The following is a 19,834-nucleotide window of genomic DNA, read 5'->3' on the forward strand; positions in this document are numbered from 1 at the left end:
CCAGCCCCTGCTTCCAGTCTGTGCATTTGCAGCTCCACTGAGATCTCTTATCCCTGAAATTTGGTACAAGAGCACAGGAAAGAGAGGCAGGAGACACTAAAGTGGTTGTGGGATAAATTTTTAGGTAGAGGGTCTCAACCCAGTGTTAAAAGCTCTCCCCAAATCCCCAAATATCTTCCTTCTCCCAATAAACCCAACATGTTTTCCCTCTTTTCCCCTCTCCTGTTAACCTCAGCTCTGGAACTGGAAAGAACTCAATCTGCATAATCAGATCCTTTAACTTTCAAATCCTCTGGGTTTGTTTCTATAGATTCTCTACAAGCAACACTTTCTTCTCAGGAAAATAAGAGAGAAAAAAACCCAAAACAAGGAGAAAATAAAAGGAACTAGAAATGACAAAGAGAAGCTCGTGTCTCCAGTCCCAACACGCAGGAAGCATCCAGCGAGGCTCTGATTTCAAAAGAAATAGGTGCTGCTTCCTAAGTCCTTCCTGCCTTCTGCCACGGCAGCCTCAGCAATTATTGAAGCAGCATCAGGATATTCCCGTGATAAATCACACACCTCTGCTTTTCTGGCTCCCTGAATGGCTCTGCCTTCCCCAAAACTGCAGGCACAGGAGGCTCTGGAGCTGCAGCGAGCTCCCTGCAGGGGGAACACTGCCTTCACTCAAAAACCCACCCAGGGAGGGGATTCTTCCTGCCTCCAAGGCCCTACAGCCCTTCCAGCCTCCCTTCCAGCCTCACCAGGGCATCAGGGAATATTTCTGGGCCGAGGGAGCAACCCCAGATCTAGTTTTTATAGCCAAGTCACCAACTGAGGGTCACTCACCAAAGAAATCTGTGCCATGACAGCCTCTTCTCCTCTCTCTCACCCACAGGTAGCCCAGCCATCCTTTACCTGTCTTTCCCAGTAATTGATTGGTTGCTGTTTGGTATTTTGAAGCATAATTGTTCTAAATTGTTGTGGAAAGATCTAGAAAAGGAGCTCTGCACAAGGCTGAGGGGCAGCTGGCACTGAGATCTTGTGGGTCCTTGAAGAACAGTGATGGATTGAAAAAGATCTTCAATGAAGCTTGATTAAAAGTCCAGTCTGTCACAGAAAACAGGGAATTCTCCCAAAATTCCAAGAGAAGCCCCACTTTCACACCCCTTGGTCCCTCCACAGTCTCCTCAAGGCACCCCAAGGGAAGAGCAGAGCCCTGAGCTGCTCAGGTACACAAGTGGCCTTTGCAGAAATGCCTTTGATGTTTCTTCTCTTCACAAGAGCAGCTGGAAGTTCAAAGCATTTATCAAAAAGCTGAAGGAATTCTATCATTATGTGGATCTACGTTAAAAAAAAAAAACAAAAAAACCCAAATTTTGATAGGAGTTGTAGGGAAGGCTTAACCTAACCTTTCTTGCCTGCTTGAAACCCCAAATATGAGTTGTATGCCACTGGTAAAATGGCAAAATGAAGCACTGAATTTGGAAAATTTCCCAAAATTTTCCCTTGGAAATCTTTGCTGTTTTCCAAGCTTTTACTGCCAAGAAAAAATAAATTTCAGCTGAGCTGGTAGAAGGAATATTCCCAATAATTTTGCTGAGATGAAGACTGGCATCTCCTGTTCCAAAAGTGCAGAAGTCAACACTAAACCTGAAACACCCAGCTCTGTATTTATTCCTGTTTCAGTGGTCCTGATCCTCCTATCCAATATCAAATCTTAGGCAAACACCAATTTTTGCTTTGCATGGATTTATTTTGCCATTGATGCAGAGGAAGGCTCAGCTTATGATCCCAGGCTTTGCTTCAGCAGCTTCTCCCTCCCTGTTTAATGGCATCCCAAACATCACCTGCTCAAATTTTGGACATTTATCCTGGCTAAGAAGATTTTCCCAAGCTGCTGGGGACAAAGCCCAGCTGTTTTTTCCCCCTGGAGCACCTCTGCCTTATTTCTAGTGTGATTTAATCCATTTTCATCCCCCACTGCCTGTTTTTGGGGGTTTTCCTGGGGGATTGAGGAGGCAGTGCTTGTTGCCCAAGGCACCTTTCACACCATCCTTTGGAAATTCCACAGGTGCTTCCCAAAGGATGGTGGGAAGAGGCTCTGGAGCAGAAAAAGATGGGAGAGAGAAGGTGGTTTGGGGAATGACCACAAGGACAATGACCACACACTGTCACCATTGCTTGGCTTTGCAGTCCAAGGCCCTGCTGGAGGATCCCAGCTGAATTTTCTCCTCCCTGCTGAGCCCAGCCAAGTGAAATTGCTCAAACTTTTGCCTCCAGCCATCATTCCTGGCCCCAAAAAACATCATTTCTGACCCAAAGGAACCACCTCCTAATGGGATTCCCTGTTTCCTTCCTGTTTTGCAGCTGCTGTTTGCTGCTCCTCAGGCAGATCTACAATCGGTCGGAGCAAAAGTCACTCGGTGGGTCTTGTGCAAGGACAGGGAGAAAAAAAAAAAATCCCCAACCCATAAATAAATAAAAAAGGAAGTATAAAAGGCAAGACTTTCTCAAAGCAATGGCTTGCAGCTAAGCATTTTCAGTCACCTCCACTGACCAGACAGGTTATTCGGAGTAATTCCAGCCCTGGAGATGACATTTGACATGACATGTACATGAGATGTATCATTTAGGTCACTGTGCTAAAGCACCAGACACCCCCCCTTCCTCCTCCTCCCCTCCTCGCTGCCCCTCAGGGAATCTAAAAGTTCAGGGTCTTTAAAGCTGAATTCCCAGCACAAGAGTTCAGCACCTTTCAACCTTTCTGGACCTATTACAGGAAGAAAACGGAGTGGAAGGAGTGTGGAGGGCAGCAGGGAGGGTCAGGGGGTTGTTTCAAGGCAGGTTATTTACAGGCAGGTTTGGAAGGTGAAGAGAAAAGAGGATTTTTGCATTGGTTGGAAGGGAGATAAAAGTCCCTGGAATGGTTCACCTCCATGGCCGGTGGCAGAGCACAGGATCCTCCTGAAAGCCTTATAAATGCACCTTCAATTCTGCAATATTCCTTGCATAATTGAGAGATAAAGGCAACAGAGTGGGATATCATCATGGGATACTGGTTTAAAATTATGAACAGAGATATCAGGGGGGAAAAAGCAGCACAGTCTATCCAGCCATGATCAATGATTGGTGTTTGGGGTCAGTTTGTGCCTTTGGTCTGGCACTGAACAGCAGTGTGGGATGGGGAGGTGCTCCTTGAGCCTCAGACAAAGCCAAGTGCTTGATCAGATTAGCTATTCCCACCAGAGCCTGCCAGAGGAGGATTACCCAACCATAAAAATCCTTTGAGATTCATATTTTACTTGATGTTCTTTCCCTGTTCTTTCCACAGCTCTCTAAACCTCCCAGCTCAGAGAAATGTATAAAACCCTCACTGTGTGAAGGACAGTGATCCCTGAGTGGGATCAAATCACAGACCACACTTCCCACATAGGGAAATGGTGGAATTACCATCCTGGAAGTGTTCAAAAATCATGTGGGTGTGGCACTTGGGGACATGGTTTAGTGGTGGCCTTGGCAATGCTGGATTAACAATTGGACTCGATGAACTTAGAGGTCTTTTCCAACCTTAGCAATTCTATGAAAGAAGAGAGATTCCCACACGGGGCACAAGTATCTCCATCAGTGTCTTTTTTCCCAGGGTTTGTCCAGCTCCATGGGGCTTTAACCACAAAACCTTATCCTGTTATCCTCGTGGTTGACTCATCCTGGTGGTTCAGTCTCCCCACAGATCCAGCTGCAGGACACAGCCCTCCAATAATTGTTCTCCAAGTTCTCCAAGCTGCAGCTTCCTCAGAAAACAGAACATTCCCTACTCCATGGAACTGCACATCCTTATTTTGGCTACACGAGCTCTTCTCCCACTTGCCATGCACTTGCGTTCAGTGTCACAAACATCTTGACCAATATTCCAGGCTCATTCTCTAACACTTCAGGTCTCCTTTGGGCTATTTGGATCTCAAGCTCCCTGTTCTCACCAGGCTGTTGTTTTTGTCTCTCCACGTGGCTGAGTTATTCCACATTTCAATCCAACTCCATCCCCATGGGAGTTTATCTCCTGCTGCATCCTCCAGCCCTGACTGCTCTCACTGGAAGGACCAACCTGGGTGATTGAGACCAACTCTGAGCCAACAATTTTTGAGAGAGACTCAAATCCTGGTGCTGAATTCCATGGGATGAGGCTGGAGATCACCTCATGTCCTCACAGCTCCACAGCACCATCCATGCACAGTTTGCATCTTGGAAAATTAACCATGGACCACATGTTTTGGAAGGGAATGTCTTCGGGTTTGTCAGAAGTTGGAGATGAATTAAAATAATCTGTGGTTGTTCTGCTGTAGTTCAGGATTTAATAGCAGCAATTGGCCATATTTGCCTTGTTCAATTAAGGAGAATTAATTTATTTAATCCCATTTGAAGGGCAGAGAAGGATCCTTAGAGTTGCCTGCTTCTATCAATTTGATATAGAAGGAGAGTGAGGAGCCTTGTTTGGCATTAAATATTTTGACATCTAAAGACAACTACAATTATTCTGTAGCAAAATTTCTGGAACAGCAGGTCTCCCTTGCAAGACATTTGTTAATTTGTGGCTTCACCCCCCTTTTTTTTTGCTCTGTCCTAAGTGTATCCTCAGTCTGTGAATTTTTCTGTCCCCTTTCCAACATCCACAGGACAAAAGCACAGACTATTTCCCCTCCTTACTTCGGAAATCCTTGGAAAAAAGGAGTTCTTGAGGTTAGGTGGATGAAAAATATGTAAACCTAAGCCTGACATTTCAGTGAAACTCTTTGAGTCCTCTGTGCCAGAAATGGGCACAGCTTCCTTTGGATGCAATTCCTTGGGTACTTAAAATTTGTGTTTTCCTGTAATCATTTCACCTACACCTTCTACATAAAGTTAAAAAAATCTAATTTTGGTCATGTTACCTTCATGTCCCACACATCATATATATTCTTTCTGCTTTTTTGAGACCCTGGACATCTTTTCTCCATGCCCTCCTACAGCAGTTCCTGCTGCAGTTTATTTTCCAAAGCCCAGTCAGACCCCTGGAGGCCTTTTGCTGACCACTGGGTTTGGAAGCAGGTGGGGAACCTGCATTAAAAAATAGCAGTATGGAATAAAAAAAAATTAAAATTACACATTTGTCTCCCAGCCCCCCACCCCACCTTGTCCCAACCCATCTGCCAGATATAAAAGAGCATCATAATCTAATTAATCTGAGCATTGCCTGTCACCGCTGGAAGGCAATTTTTGAAAGACTATCACCCTGTGTTTTACTCCAAAAAGTTAATCTCCTCAAAGCACAGGGACTTCCCACTCCCCCCAGCCCCACAGCCCTTAATCTTTCCCCTTAACCATCTCTGGTGGATGTGGCTGGGTGGCTGGATGGAGGAATGTGGCAGAGGGAGGTGTCCCCTCCTCCTCTCCTGCCCTGCAAAAGACGATTTGTGAGAGGAGCTGCTCGCCCAACTCTTCTCTTCTCCCACCCCAGGAGGACCTCAGGAGGAGCCACAGCTCCCCAGCCTCCCTCTGTGCTGAGCCAATTACCCTATCTCTGCCATCATCCATCTCTTTGCTCCTTTTTCCCTCTCCCTCTCCCCCTTTTTTCCCTTTTGGGTGAAGATTAAAAGATCTCACATGCTTGGGGAGAAGAAAGAGCCTCCAGTCCATCTCCACCTTGTCAATTATAAGCAAGGGGCTGGGGAGGGTTGCACACTGTTATTGACTTGAGCACTTTGGAAAGGTCATCTTCAAGGCCTGAACCTTCCCTTTGCCACTCCAAGCTCACCTGGGCCCATTAGGGAGGAATTCCTGGTCCCTCCTGTATTTCATTTTGGGCCCAGTGGCACTTCTGAGGGCTAACAGACAAGGTGGAGAGGGAGGGAGGTGGGATGGGGGCACAGAGGGGAAAATGAAGACAGGTGAGGGGAAAGAGAAGTCATTGAGAGACTTCAAAGTGGAACAAAGACCCATCCAGATGTGAATAATTGCTAGGTCAGCACGTTAATCACAGGCAAGGGCTCCACTGCAAGACATCCCTGGTCGCTTCACAGGGGCAAGGAGGGGAGGGGGGGCACAGACCAAAAGGCAGAGATATAGAAACAAGGCTTTGATACAGCGAAGAATGAGCCTGAGAAATACATTTTCCAGGTGATTATGTGAATAATGAGCCAACCTCTGTTTGATTGAGGGCACGGGGAGCCTGTAATTGCAGAGGAGCAGCAGCTCAGGGGGCAGCGATGGACACACCAAGCTCTCACAAAAACCCCATCTCCCCACCTGACTGAGCATTTCCTGCCCTGTCCACCACAATATTTGGGCTTTCAGATCTCAGCGTGGTGGGAGGGAATGATTAGGGTTTTGTTCTTGTGCCTTTGAGTGAATTATGACTCCAACAGCCTCTAACCAAAGGTGGAGGAGATGCTGGCTCGTCATCTTGGCTTTTGTTTTTTTCCTTTTCCCCAATCCCGTGTTCCCGTGCCACAGCACCAGCTGTGTTTATCTTGGAAAGGTCTTTCTTCTAAATCAAGCCACAAGGTTTCACTCACTGCAGACAAAACACCTTCCCACGTGGCTCTTGGCTGTGTAAATAAACATCCAGCATCTAAACAGCTCGGGGTGATGCCACACCGCTGAAGTTTGCATGTTCAGTTATTATAAAAGAAGTTTCTTGTTGCAATTGCAATATTATTGCAGGGAGGCAGTCGGTATCTCTCCTTCCATGTTCTCATTTTCCAATTGGTGTTTTTTATATTAAAGAAAAAAATCTTATTTTTATCCAATATTCGAGTGGGTTCTCCACCTCCATCCTGGGCAGAGCAGTTTGTATCAGGAGACTTCCAGACTGAACATCCCTGGCCCCAAAGACCTCAGATCTCTGATCTACAAAACCTAGGAAGTCACTGGATTTGTAAGGAATTTGGATTTGTAAAGGAAGGGCAGAGACTCCTCTTGAAGTGATTCTCCTTTAAAGCAGTTTCTGAGGTGCTGTGAGACACTCACTGGGAATGCAAACACCAGGGAGCTACAAAATCTGGAGTCAAGAGTAACTAGAGAAGAGAGAAGTTCCTGATTTAAAGATTATTTCTTGATAAAGCAACGTGTAAATGAATAGAGTTAATGGTTTCATTTTGGACACAAAATCTAAAGATACAGACAAGCTGGAAAATCATAGAAAAAGGAAAATTCTAAGGTACTTAGAAAAATAAATAGCTATAAAGAAGCTTGGAAGGGATTTGTTGGACTGGAAAAGAGGAGGCTGAAAACTAGAAGCAGAGACCCTCACTCAGTAGAGGGTTTAAGAACAAGTGTTCATCTAAAACACCTCAACTTTTGATGAGAGGCAGCTATTGATAAAAAATATTTCTCCCATAAAGCCCTTGATGGTTCTCAGTGGTGACATTTCCCTGTCCAAAAGCTTTGTAGGATCTCCACAGGACAATCACGAACATGACGTCTGTACAGATAAAAAACCCCAAACCATGTCATACTTTAAAATAAATGTTGGAAGCATAGGAGGCCTCAAACTGCAGGAGAAGAGCTCATGTGTCAGTGGGGGAAGATCTGAAACCACATTGCTGTTCCTACACGAGTTTAAACTATAAGGACACTCAAAAAGCTGTGATTTCAGGCTGCACAGAGGGATGAGGAAAGGACACCCCTGACACTGATTTCCCATAGAGTTCAGCACCACACGGATTTTTCTGTCCTCTTTGCAAAGAGTCTCTAGCTCAGCTGCCAATCCCCGGGGAGGATTCAGTTCTTGCCCATCAGGCTAATTGTGAAGAGTTCCTCATCAGAATTCCCAGGGAATGCAATAAACTCCCCGTGTAGCTGAGCCTGGAGAGATGGGACTGTGCCAGTCATGGCTCAGAGGTGCTGCTTGGCTTTGGCACCACTGCTGCCTCATAAACACTGATTTGGCCTCCGCCTCATCAACATCTCATAAACAACTCCTTGGCTTGCTGTGGGTCTCCAAATTAGTGTTTATAGCCATGCAGAGAGCGAGCTGTTTGCATAAGTAATCCTGAAGCAAATCTTGCCTTCTCAGCTAAAAAAAGAAAGAAAAAAAAGGAAGAAAAATTGCTCAGCTGCATCTCCTGGTTTGCTGCACGTGCACAGGGGACATTGGTGTCACCAGCTCCCACACTGTCCCACCCAAGGGACAATGCTCTGCTCCTACCAACTCTGATTCCTCGAGTTAAGGAATACATTTCATTTCCTAGGACGGTGATCTGTGGATTCCAGGTGCCTGGGAATAATGAAACCCTACAGAGCTGAACAAGTCTGATATTCAAGCTCGCACAGGCAGCAGGGTTGGGATTCATCTCAGCTCACCTCAGGTGTGAGCTGCACACACAAGAACCCTCCCAGGGTCAGCAGGGAGGAATCATTTATCTGATTTCTCCTAGGTGGTTGAGCAGATAAACCCTAAACTGCAGGGGAGAGAGAAGACCAGAAATCCAGAGATGCAGAGGCAGAGGTGGTAACATTCAGGGGATGCAGTGACAAAGTTTGGGATCCATTTCACTGAAGCAGAGCTGTTTGACTTGTGTGAATGTTTTCCTTGAGCAAATCTCAGCTCCCTGAGTCCTGTGATGATGAAAACTTCATAAAAAAGAGTCAAGCTGCTGCCATTTGTTGGCTGCAGTGTCATTCTTGGAGCTCTGAGCCCCCAAGGAAGGTGCAATTCACTCCAAATCTGCAGTTCTTATCCAATTTTCATTATTTCCACCTGCGTGGTGTGGTCAGTGCTGCCATTTGTGAGAATGAAAACAATTCCTTGGTAACTCATGGGGCATCTGTGCCAGGCCCTGCTGCACTCAGGGGTAATGCTGTGTCCTTCCTCCCCCCTTCATCACCTTCGTCACAAACTCTTTGAGGTGAGAACTGCTCCTCTTCAGCAGTAAAAAACACATGGATTTCAGAATTACTCAAATTTGGTTGCATTTTTAACCTGGCCCCTGGCACTGATGGACTCTGTCCAGTGACTGGACAGTTTAGGAGACTTAGGAAGGCATTTTGTATGCAGCTGCACAGTTTTCAGGGGAAAATGAGTTTTGATGCCAGCCAGGCTGTGCCAGTTGTCCACATGACTGAAGATCAGCCCTTGGCCCATGCACAAAACTAGAATTTAAGCTCCTGTGGAGATTTCATTTCATTGAGAACTGAGATGCTGCTATGAAAGAAAAGTTTAAAATGGCAACATAAATGTATTCCCTCTCCGTTTCCAGTCATCTGTGGTTCATGGATCTCTTAGCCAAGGTTGGTATCTTTGTCCATCATCTGCCTGGTCACCTTTGTTCCAACACCATCACAATATTTGCCAGGAATATTTCTCATTTTGGGGTTTCAGGAGCAGGAGAAACCATGGATAAAGGGAGGAGGAGTTCATCTGTAAAGATCAGTCAAGGTAAGGAGGTAACTCAACTCAGCCTGTGTGTTTATTTATTCTTGCTCTTCTGGAAAGCCAAGGAAAAGCTCAGGAAGGCCCTGAAATGAGATAATGTTGTTCATGGGTGTCTCAGTTTGTATGGGATTTATGACAAAACAGAAATGCTGCTCTTTTCCAGCTCAGTTTTGAAGCTCTTCCAGCTTTGACTGAAGCAATCTCTGTTTCACTAAACCAACAAGTCAAATGAACACCTTTGATCCTTTGAATTTGCAATCTCATTAAAATATCCAGCATTATGGGCTGCAGTGTCACAGAATCATAGAATTTCCTGACCCATTAAGGTCATTAAATCCAGCTCCTGGCCCTGCTCAGAACAATTCCAAAACTCCCACCATGTCCTGATGCTCCTGGAATTGTCAGGCTTAGTGCCATGACCACTTCCCTGGGAAATCTCTTCCAGCATTGACTCAACAGCTTTGTCCTCAGCAAGGAAAAACAACTACATGTAAAATTTTGAGAACCTATCCAATATATTGAAAATTCTGACCCGAATAATCCCCAGCACAGGGTTATTTTTGGTATTCTTCTTGGAGCTCTGGACATTTCTAGAGCCACAGATATTCCTGCTTGGAGGAACTTGGAGAAATCAGCTCTGTCTCTCTGTTCTAAGCAAAATTAACTGTATTTTAAATATAACATCCCTTCAAGGATGTCCCTAATTGGCTTGTTCTTATCACAGTCATTCCATTTCTGCAATACAGCCTGAAAAGGGTTGGGTTTTCTTTTTCATTTTTTTCTTTTTTTTTGCTGTCAGAGAGGAACTATGATTCATTGTGATGAATTATAGATTTGTGCAATTAATTGGCCTCTCAAAAAGTTTCCGTTTCTGTGACGTCACTTTGTCTAATCATCACATCCTTCCTTGGAGTGGAGAGTGTTGCATCCAACCTCCAAGAACCTTCAACTAAGGTCATAAATGGGATGAAGGAAATTACAGAATGAGTTTTTTCTTTCCAAATGGGATGAAATGAAGATCCTGTGGTTATAGCTGTCCAGCTATCCTGGAGCAGTTCTAGTTTTAAAGTCTGAGGGATGACAACCAATAAAAACAAATTCCAGTAATAATTGTCTTCCATTTTTACATTTTGAGATAATTTAATTTCCCATTTCTCTGTTCATGGGTCAGACAGAACTCCATAAAAAACCTACTTGGAGGCACTCCTGAGGTGTGGGAGGGAAAGATCCCATCCTTGGAGGGACACAAAATGAGAGGAGCATCAGTTCCTGAAGAAAGCTGCCAAATCCCATCAGATTTTTAATGCCCCTTCTTGGTGATTTTTACATTTACTACTTACAAACAAATCAAACTATCTCAAAGCCTTTCAAGTAAATTTCCCTTTTCATTGCTTCAGTCCCTCCTTCTTAAGTCTGAATATTTATCACAATAAACAATTTTCCCTGTCTGCTATAAAATTCAAGCGCTGGTCCCACAATGCCAGGATCACTTTGGATCAGGCCATATTCAAAAATCTCCTGTTTTCAGCCATAAATTCATAGAACAGCTGAGGCCAGAAGAGGCAGAGTTGGCCCTGAGCTGTGGCTTTCCTCAGCATCTGGGGCAGAAGCAGGGATCATCATTCCCTCTGTGCAGAAGGAAAGAGGATGCCAAGGTGGTGCTGAATGTCTTTGAACAATGCTTGGAGCTTCTGTGAGCAATTTCAGCCTGAATTAACAAGACTTCTTCTCACAATTCCTCACATCACCTTCTACCTGCACCTCATGGAAAGCTGGAATTGCCCCTGAGGGAAATACTTTTAGGATTGGGAAGTGGGTTTGGGATTCATGTCCTCTGTTGAAATGTTTATTCTTTTTGGTCATCCAGGGCTCTGCTCAGTGGAGATACCTTTGGATCCCTCCTGGCACCTGCCAGATTCATCCTTTTGGAGTCTCTGCTGTGTGTGCCATGGCTGTTGATATTTCTGCCTGTTGTGTGTCCTTCAAGGCACCTCAGAGGGCTGTAAAATCTCATTTGGGGCAAATTAATGCGGTTCCAGACTCTGTGGTCAGTGGGAAAATCATCCTACCTACAGAGGATGGAGGGAATGATTGAATTGTCGAATCGATCCCAGGATGTGTTGGCTTGGAAGGGACTTTTAAACTCATCTAAACCAAGCCCTGCCATGGGCAGAGATACCTCCAACACATCAGGTTGTTCAGGACTTTGTACAAACTGACTTGGAGAATTTCCAGGGATGGGACATCCACCACCTCTCTGGACAACCTGCTCCAGTGTTTCACAGCCCTCACGATAAAAAACTTCTTCCTCAACCCTCAAACCACTCCCAAGGCATTGACCTCTCTCCACAGACCATGGAGACAGCTGGAATGAGCAGTTTAGACTAAAAACTTAATTTTCAGGGGGCTGAGCAGAGTTCCACCTCCCAGATACACCTTCAGGAGCGGCAGCTGGCTCGATTAGCGCTGCAACCACAAGCGTCTTACTCCTGCTTCTGCTGCAAACTCGCTCTGGGGCACTTGCATGTCCCTTCTCGCTCCCCTGCCCCGGGGCAGCATCACTTCCTTTGTTGTCTCCTGTGTCTTATTTAGGCTCGGAGCTCTCCGGGGCAAGGGCTCTCCTTTGGAGCTCCTCACCCCGCAGGACTCGGATCACGGCTGAGCCTCTCGCTGCAGGAGTAAATAATAATAACATGCATTAGCTGCTAAGTAGGGGAATTAGGGGTTAGCTTATGTGTAAGCACCGTGCATGCTGTAATGATATCCTCGTGCTTAATGCAACTGGATCCTGCCATTATTAAAGCAGCGGGAGAACTGATGTTTGATCTGCAGGGCTAATTCTAGTTTTTGGAGACATCAAACAGCTGCTTTACTTCTCTTTTTTTTTTTCTTTTCTTTTTTTTTTCCCTTGGCAAATGCGCATGCTATAAGCAAATCTGAAATTACCAGGTTCACAAGTTGAGTTTCATGCAGAGAAATGTTTACTTTGATGCCAGAGGACCTGGCTCGTTTCCATTTACAGTAAATGAGGAAGAAAATTGATTTGCAGCAGCAGGAGGGGTGTCAAACCTTTATTGCTGCTCAGGACATGTATGCACTGCTAACCAGGAAGATAATTAACCTAAATTAACCTTCTGCCTTAAGATGAGTCATAGTTTGGGGAGGGGGGAGGTGGGAAGTGGAGGTGGAGAGGGTGTAGGGAGGGGAGCAGTGCTGGAGAGCTGCATGGACATGTCCTGTGCATTTCCAAGCAAAAACGATGGGCCCATGCAGCAACTGATTAGATTGAAATGGAAATTCTCGATGGGCATGAAAGAAGAAAAAAAAAAAAAAACCAAAAACCCTGTTGTTTAAATTAGGGCTGGACTGTGAATTGCATAAGTTGTGCCTGCAAAATGGGGCAGAAAAGTGCATTTCCAGGTGCAGCTGAGCCAGGAAATAGCCAGTTCAGGTTTTTGACCTGTCATTATTTTCTGGCCTCATCTGAAGGTCTGCAACTCTTATCCAAGGGCTGCAGGGTGGGGAGTCTCTGCTCCAGACTGCTTGGATGAGGTGGTTTGCAAGTGGATGTCAAGGCAAGACCCTTGTGGCTGTTATCCACCTGCCCAATTAATGAAATCTGAATTTCATTATTAATTCAGAATAAATAGCTATATAACCATTCCAGGCAGTTGGGGGTGATGGAGGAGGAAAACTGGCTCTGTTTCAGGGTTTGTTTGAAGAGCCTAAAATCTGGGTTCTTCATTTAGTGATGTTTGGATGTTCTAGATCCAGAAAGATCCAGCAGCCAAGAGCTGCAGTTCCTAGGAGATCAATCCCCAAAAGTGACCTCTCATGATGGAATAATTAAGATGGGAAAAGCCCTCCAGGATGCCCAAAAGCTGCTCCATGATCACTCCAAGCTCCTCCAGAGTGAGCAGCAGGTGAGGCTGAAACCTCCCTTACCTGGATCCAGACCTGGACATCATTTGGGTCAGAGAACAGCTGAGTTACTGCTTTCCTTCACCACAGAATCACCAACACCTCCCAGATCTTTGAGTCCAAACCTTAACCCAGCACTGCCAAGGCCACCATGTCCCCAAGTGCCACATCCACATGTCCTTTAAATCCCTCAGTGGATGGTGACTCAGAGACTTCCCTGGGAAACCAGGCAAAATCAGAGAGCTCAATACCTCAATATCATGACCACTCAAACCTCCACTTCTTCTCTCCCCCATCTGTGAAGGGTGAGAAATTATCAGTGAGCCACCACAGTTTGGGTTCATCTCATCTGGTTTTGTGGGAGAATTTGCAATGATTTCAGCAAAAGGCTCTTGGGGAGGTGGGGGAACATCTCAAAAAGTCAAACCTTGATTTTTATTTCTTTTTTTCAGTAGGTGTTTCTTGTCTGTAAAAAACCACCCGAATGTTAAGTAATCAAAATCACCCAAAGCTTAGAAGCAACACAAAATGGGCCATTCTGGAGCCAAGCACAGCATTCCACTCATCTCGAGGCAAAACGGTTTTGACATTTATTGGTTCTCTGAGCAATTTGGGAACCCAGTGAACCAAAAAACCAGCAGTTGTGTGCACCACCCTCCACCTGCCCAGCACAAACACCAATAGCTGAGAAACCTGACGTGGGAGCAAATACATCCTGCACCTCTGGCAGGATGCACCCAAACGTGTTGGCTCTCAGCAGGGATTCTGGGATTTTAAACCACATTTTAAACCACCCCTCCTTTCCCCCATTAACTTTGAAGGCTCATTAGAGCCACTTTTGGCTAAATCCAGGAACAACTGAGCAATCCTGCTGATGGAAGTCCCTCCACATGCTGGTGGATCCATGCAGGATCTGCAAGCAACGTGCTGCACCCACTTTCCCAAACCCAAACCAGGGTCTCCCCTCCTCCAAAGACAAAACAGGATTTCCTTTGAAGTCTGGCTGTCTGTTCCTGGGCCAATAAAGTGCCTCATTTTTCCAGCGAGAAGGTAAAGGTGGTGAAAGGTGTTACAAGCACCTCCTTGTGAAGTGCAATTAGCAGCTGGGTGAAGGGGGGAAGTGTTGGCACGACAAGGGGAGGCGATGGCTGTGTCACCTCACCGGGATGGCCAGATGGGCCAGGGCTGGGGACAGTCTGGCATGGGCTGCTGGAGCCTTCCAGGGAGGCTGAGGGCTTTCCTTGCTCCATATCTCATCCTGCTGGTGACATTTGGAGAGGGTTGGGTGGCGGAAAGGGAACGGGAGCTGCTGGCAGAGTCCAGCAAAGCAGATATTTGGTCTGGCTTGGAAAACGGAGCTATGACAATCTGTGATAATTGGCCATAAAACATAAAACCAGCCCCAAACCCATCCCACCCCATCTCCAGCTACAAATCAGGAAAATACCTCCTTCACAGGCAATTAGAGCTGTAGTTTTAGATCTTTCTTGGCTGCTCTGTTGTCTGCTTCACAACAGCTCTGCTTCACAAACGGGGGGATGACTTACTTGTAAAGGGGAAAGTGTGGCTGCTGTGAGGAAAAGGGCGTGGAAATAGAACTCTGTTAAAGATATTCCAGATGATTTTCCCTTTTTTCTCTGAGAAAACAGGGAAGGAGGGGGAAATGGAAGAGTTATGAAACTCCATAACGTAGTTTCTGGTGTCTAATCATCCAAAAAAGATTCACACATGGTTCTCACTGGAGATGGTGGCAGTTTTGGTGTAGACTTGGTGACAAACCCTGAGTTACAAACTCTGCTGGGATTGGTCCTGCTGGCTCCATCTGATCCCACCTTTCAATGAAGTCAGTGCCAAGCAAACAGGAGAGCCCAAGGACATCCCCAGGAACAAATTCTAAACACACCTTTAAACCTAAATTCAGCTCACTGCACTGAATACCATCACATCTACACAGTAACCCTTATATCAGGCTATCAGCTGGGGAGAAAATGTCTTTTTTTGGCACTCAGGTGGATCAAACACTCAAGAAACCTGGGGTTTGCACATCTGTTTTTATCAACAGGCAGTTCACTTGTACAAACACATCCAGTCCAAGGGCAAGGTGAACCCTCTCCAATTTTAAGCCACTAAAAGACAGGGGAATAGGTTAAGGACTGGCTAGCAGCCAATGAGGTTTGCAAAACAGTGGAATCTAATAAAAATAATTGAAATATTTAAAGGCAGTTGCTTCACTTTATAAAGAAGCACCTGCAATGATTACCCAAAACATTTGCAGGTGGAAAAAGGGCTGAGCACGTCATTGGTGTTAATATCATTTTTGCTCAGAGGGCAAATTAGGCATTGTAATTGTCAAGAACCACTGGAGCTATTTCAATAATGGGATGAGCCTGATAATGAGGGATGATTCCTTTAGATCACCTTCAGTGTGTAACACTGCAAAGGCAAGGTTTGGGTGTATTAAAAACCTGACATCAAGGTGAAAGTTGTTCCCTGCACTGTGAACCAAATATCAATTATTCACTTGCTTCAGCCTGTTCCTGACTCGAGAAAACAGAGGATAATTCACCTAAAATCCAGCCAATTCAGCTGATATAACTCAGCCCATTTCCACTGATTTCTGTAAGGAGCTGCCATTCCACACCAGCTGAGCATTTGGCCATAAAATTTATACTAAGCACTATTAAAATATATTTCAAGAGTTGGCAAGTAGGAGGAGTGACCCTCTGCTTGTGCCACCAGGCAGCTTCTTGGCATCAAAAAAATAAATGTACTGAAGAGCCTGGGGCACAGAAAATTAAAAGCCAAATTTGTGACATCCCAGAGCCAAATAACTTAGGATATAAAGTATGGAAGAGAGCAGTTAGATGTTGTTCAATGCCTTGCTACCTTTATTTTTCATCCTGTTCCACTGATGATGTCTTGGGTATTTTCCACCCCAGGAGAAAGGCAACTGGAGGGGAATATTCTTTCACCTGAAGAGCACTTCAGCCTTTATAGAGGATTCACAAATTTAGAAAAGACTTTTCATACAGAAGGTGGAGAAGCCATTGTACAGGCATCATCTGGCCAAGTGCAAGCATGAAATAAAGCCCTCTGGCTTTTTTCTGGTCCTCGTGGACTCCTTTGAGAGTGAAGATCTGGATGGTGCCATCAGTACAACTTATCTCATGAAACCTGAACCTCATCCTGAATTCCAACTGTCTGAGGATCTGACAACCTTTAGAGGTGCAAAATATCCTGCAGGAAGCTCAACAAACATGAATTCCAGAGTATTTATAATTCCAGGCAATGTTGGCCCCAAAACTTAGACACTTCTGCCCCAACTGATAGTCATCCTTACTGAAAAAGCAGATCACAAAACCACTAATCACCGTAATGTGGGATGCAACTCCTTTGCAAAGAATATGTTTCCAAGTCCTTAAAGTCCTTTAAGACTTGGTGCTGTTGCTCATCACTTAAAAAAATGAGTCAAATAAGGGCTTCAAAGGTGGCTTAGCCCCAGTTTAGGGGACTAAAACCTGCTGGCTTCGACTGCCAGGGAGTTTCCCAAAGCAGTGGGGTGCAGCTCATACCTGCTGGTTGCCATGTGAGTGGAAAAGTTGGATGCACCTTTTCCTTTGAGGAATTGAGCCTTGGTGCCCATAGGTGGGCACAGATGGATAACTAATTTAATTTCAGGTGTTTAGCCAGATTTTGTGTGTTGCCATCAAACTTTCCACAGATCTGTAAATTCCTTCCTAAGGCAGATATCTAAAATTAAACAGATGAGTCACCAGATCAGCTGGGGCTAGAAATAAAGCATCAGCCTTCAACTTGGAGTGGAATTAATTTACTAGTTAATGAGATAAATCCGTTAAATCATAGAATGGCTTGGGTTTGAAGGGACTTTAAAGATCACTTCATTCCATCCCTGCCATGGCAGGGACACCTTCCACTATCCCAGGTTGCTCCAAGTCCTGTCCAGCCTGGCCTTGGACGCTTCCAGGGATCCAGGGACAGCCACAGCTTCTCTGGTCACCCTGTGCCAGGGCCTCACCACCCTCAGAGTCAAAAATATCCTCCTAATATCTCATCTAAACCTTCTCTCTTTCAGTTAGAAGCCGTTCCCCTTTGTTCTATGACTGCACACCCCTGTAAAACCAAGGCCACCCTTTCTCCTCAAAGAAGTTTTGGATTGGTGTTTAAAATTTGCCCCTGAAATCACTGGGTGGAGTTGGTCTTGTATGATGTCAGGGATCAGACTGAAAGATCCTCTGTGTTGTTACCCACCAGTTTTAGGATTTTAAGATTTTAATTTTTCTAGTCTTGAATCTTATGGCTCAGAGCATGTAATTGCCAAAAAAATATGGCCATGTGGGGCTGGATTTGCAAAGATCACATGAACACAAATCCCCATGAAGTTTGTTCTCCAAATTTATGCTCTTAGGTTCTGGAGAGGAGAGGAGAGGAGAGGAGAGGAGAGGAGAGGAGAGGAGAGGAGAGGAGAGGAGAGGAGAGGAGAGGAGAGGAGAGGAGAGGAGAGGAGAGGAGAGGAGAGGAGAGGAGAGGAGAGGAGAGGAGAGGAGAGGAGAGGAGGTAAATGGGTCCAGTTGCTGCAGCAAATTCTGCATCTGAACATTTTCCCTCATGGCAGGACACAGCACGAGAGAAGCCTGTTTGTTCCCAGGACACACTTGCCTAATTGCACAGAGTCAGCAAGTTGAGGCCTTTGGAGGAGTTTTGGATAACATCCCATGCCTCTCACCCTGCACAGCCATGCCCAGTGCCCTCCAAAGCCTACTGAAGCCTTCTGCTCCTGCAGCACCAAGGGCTGTTGGACCAGCTTCACAAACCTGAGCACCATTAAGAGAAAATACTCCCAATATCAGCACTTACACCTACTTTGCATTTTAAATGCCAGTAAATGACTGCCCAAGGGAGCAGAGAATCAGACCCATCAATGTGGGTACATTTCAGCAACCCAGACCCCAGGAATTTTGGAAGTGCACCAGCATTAAGCATTATTAACGCATATTGAAAAATAGCTGGAAATCTCCCCAGCATTGTTAAAGAATCATTTAATTATTATTAACTGAGTCACGGAGGGCAGGCAGGCAAGTTTATTAAACCGATACACTGAGTAACCGTGGACTCTGGAGGATGAGATGGTTCTAATGCCAAGCTCTGTAATTAAACCGTGGCCCAGGGCCGGGTGCTGATGCATTCAGCAAGTGCCCTCTGCTGGACTCCCATCCCAGCCGGAATCTTCCCCATCCATCCCTCAGCCTCCTCCTCTGCCAGGCTGGGAGCACCACGGCATCCTCCCAGTGTGACTTTCAGCCCGCTGCCCTTTCTCCAGCAGTCACCTCCCATTCCATTTCCCAGCAAAGAGCAATTATTCGGGAAAAAAGACCAAACCAACAACATGAAGTCACACCCCGTGTCACCACAGCTTGGTTGGGCTCGAAATGTGGGTGCAGCCCTGGGGAGTTCCCATTTTTTTTCCCTGCCCCATTCCCACTGGTGACTGGGAAATGTCCATCCTCACCGTTTCGCTCACGATGACTAAAGCAGGTGGGGCTCACAGATATGATGTGAGAGAGCAATTAAACAGCAGAGCTTTCAACACCCAGCTCCCAGGGCCTTATTTAGCTAATTAAGAAAGCCGTGCATTCACTCCCCTGAGGTGTTTCCAGCACTGCCAAGGTCAGGTTTGCTGCTGACCATTCACAAAGGTCCGTGCTGACCATTCATAATTCGCAATGCCAAGCCACAAGAGCTCCATTAAAGAGCATCAGGCTTCCCTAACTGGGACACATAACAGTCCTAGACTTCTAACTGGTCACCAGCAGGCCAGGATTCCACTGGCCACTGCCAGGTGAGCCCTGCTTTTTGCTCCATTCCCATTTTCCGTGCCCATCGCCGGGTTTGGCTGCCAGGTACTCAAGGCAGAACGGCCTCTCCTTGGGTCGACGTGTAGGACCCAGCACAGCAAGGCCTCTAGGCATGCTTATAATGCAAACACAGAGATTAGATCGAGTCTGGCCTCTCTCTCAACGCTGTAGGCAGCAGAAGAGTGGAGTGTTTGCCTCTTATCTGGAGTCTTGGGGGATTGGCCCAACATATTGACATAAACTCCTGCCAATGTCAGTTTACACTAAGAAAAACGGGTTATAAAATGTGTTGGCTCGGGAGCAAGATCAGAGTCCTGGTAAGGCATCCCCTCTGCAGAGCCCAGAACCTCCCACGGAGAGGAAAGGACCATCCAAGCCTCTCACAGCTTTGTCCCCAAAAGGACTGGGTGCCTGGGCTGGAACTCAGCAAGGCCAAGAGTGTGGGACATGTCCTCAATGGGCTCAGGGTCCTACAGACACCTGCAGAGCTGTTCAGAGACATGCAGAGAGCAATTCTTTAAAATCTTGTGGAGAATTCAATAGTTGGAGGAGGGAAAGGCAAACTTCTAAGAGATCTCAAGTGAAAAAATGCATTTTTATATCAAGAAATGTTGTAAGAGAATGGAAGTGCAGGAGAGGCTTCACTGGG

Source organism: Lichenostomus cassidix, chromosome 2 (assembly GCF_008360975.1).
Source record: "Lichenostomus cassidix isolate B80296 chromosome 2, HeHo_3.0, whole genome shotgun sequence".
Classification (NCBI taxonomy): Eukaryota; Metazoa; Chordata; class Aves; order Passeriformes; family Meliphagidae; genus Lichenostomus; species Lichenostomus cassidix.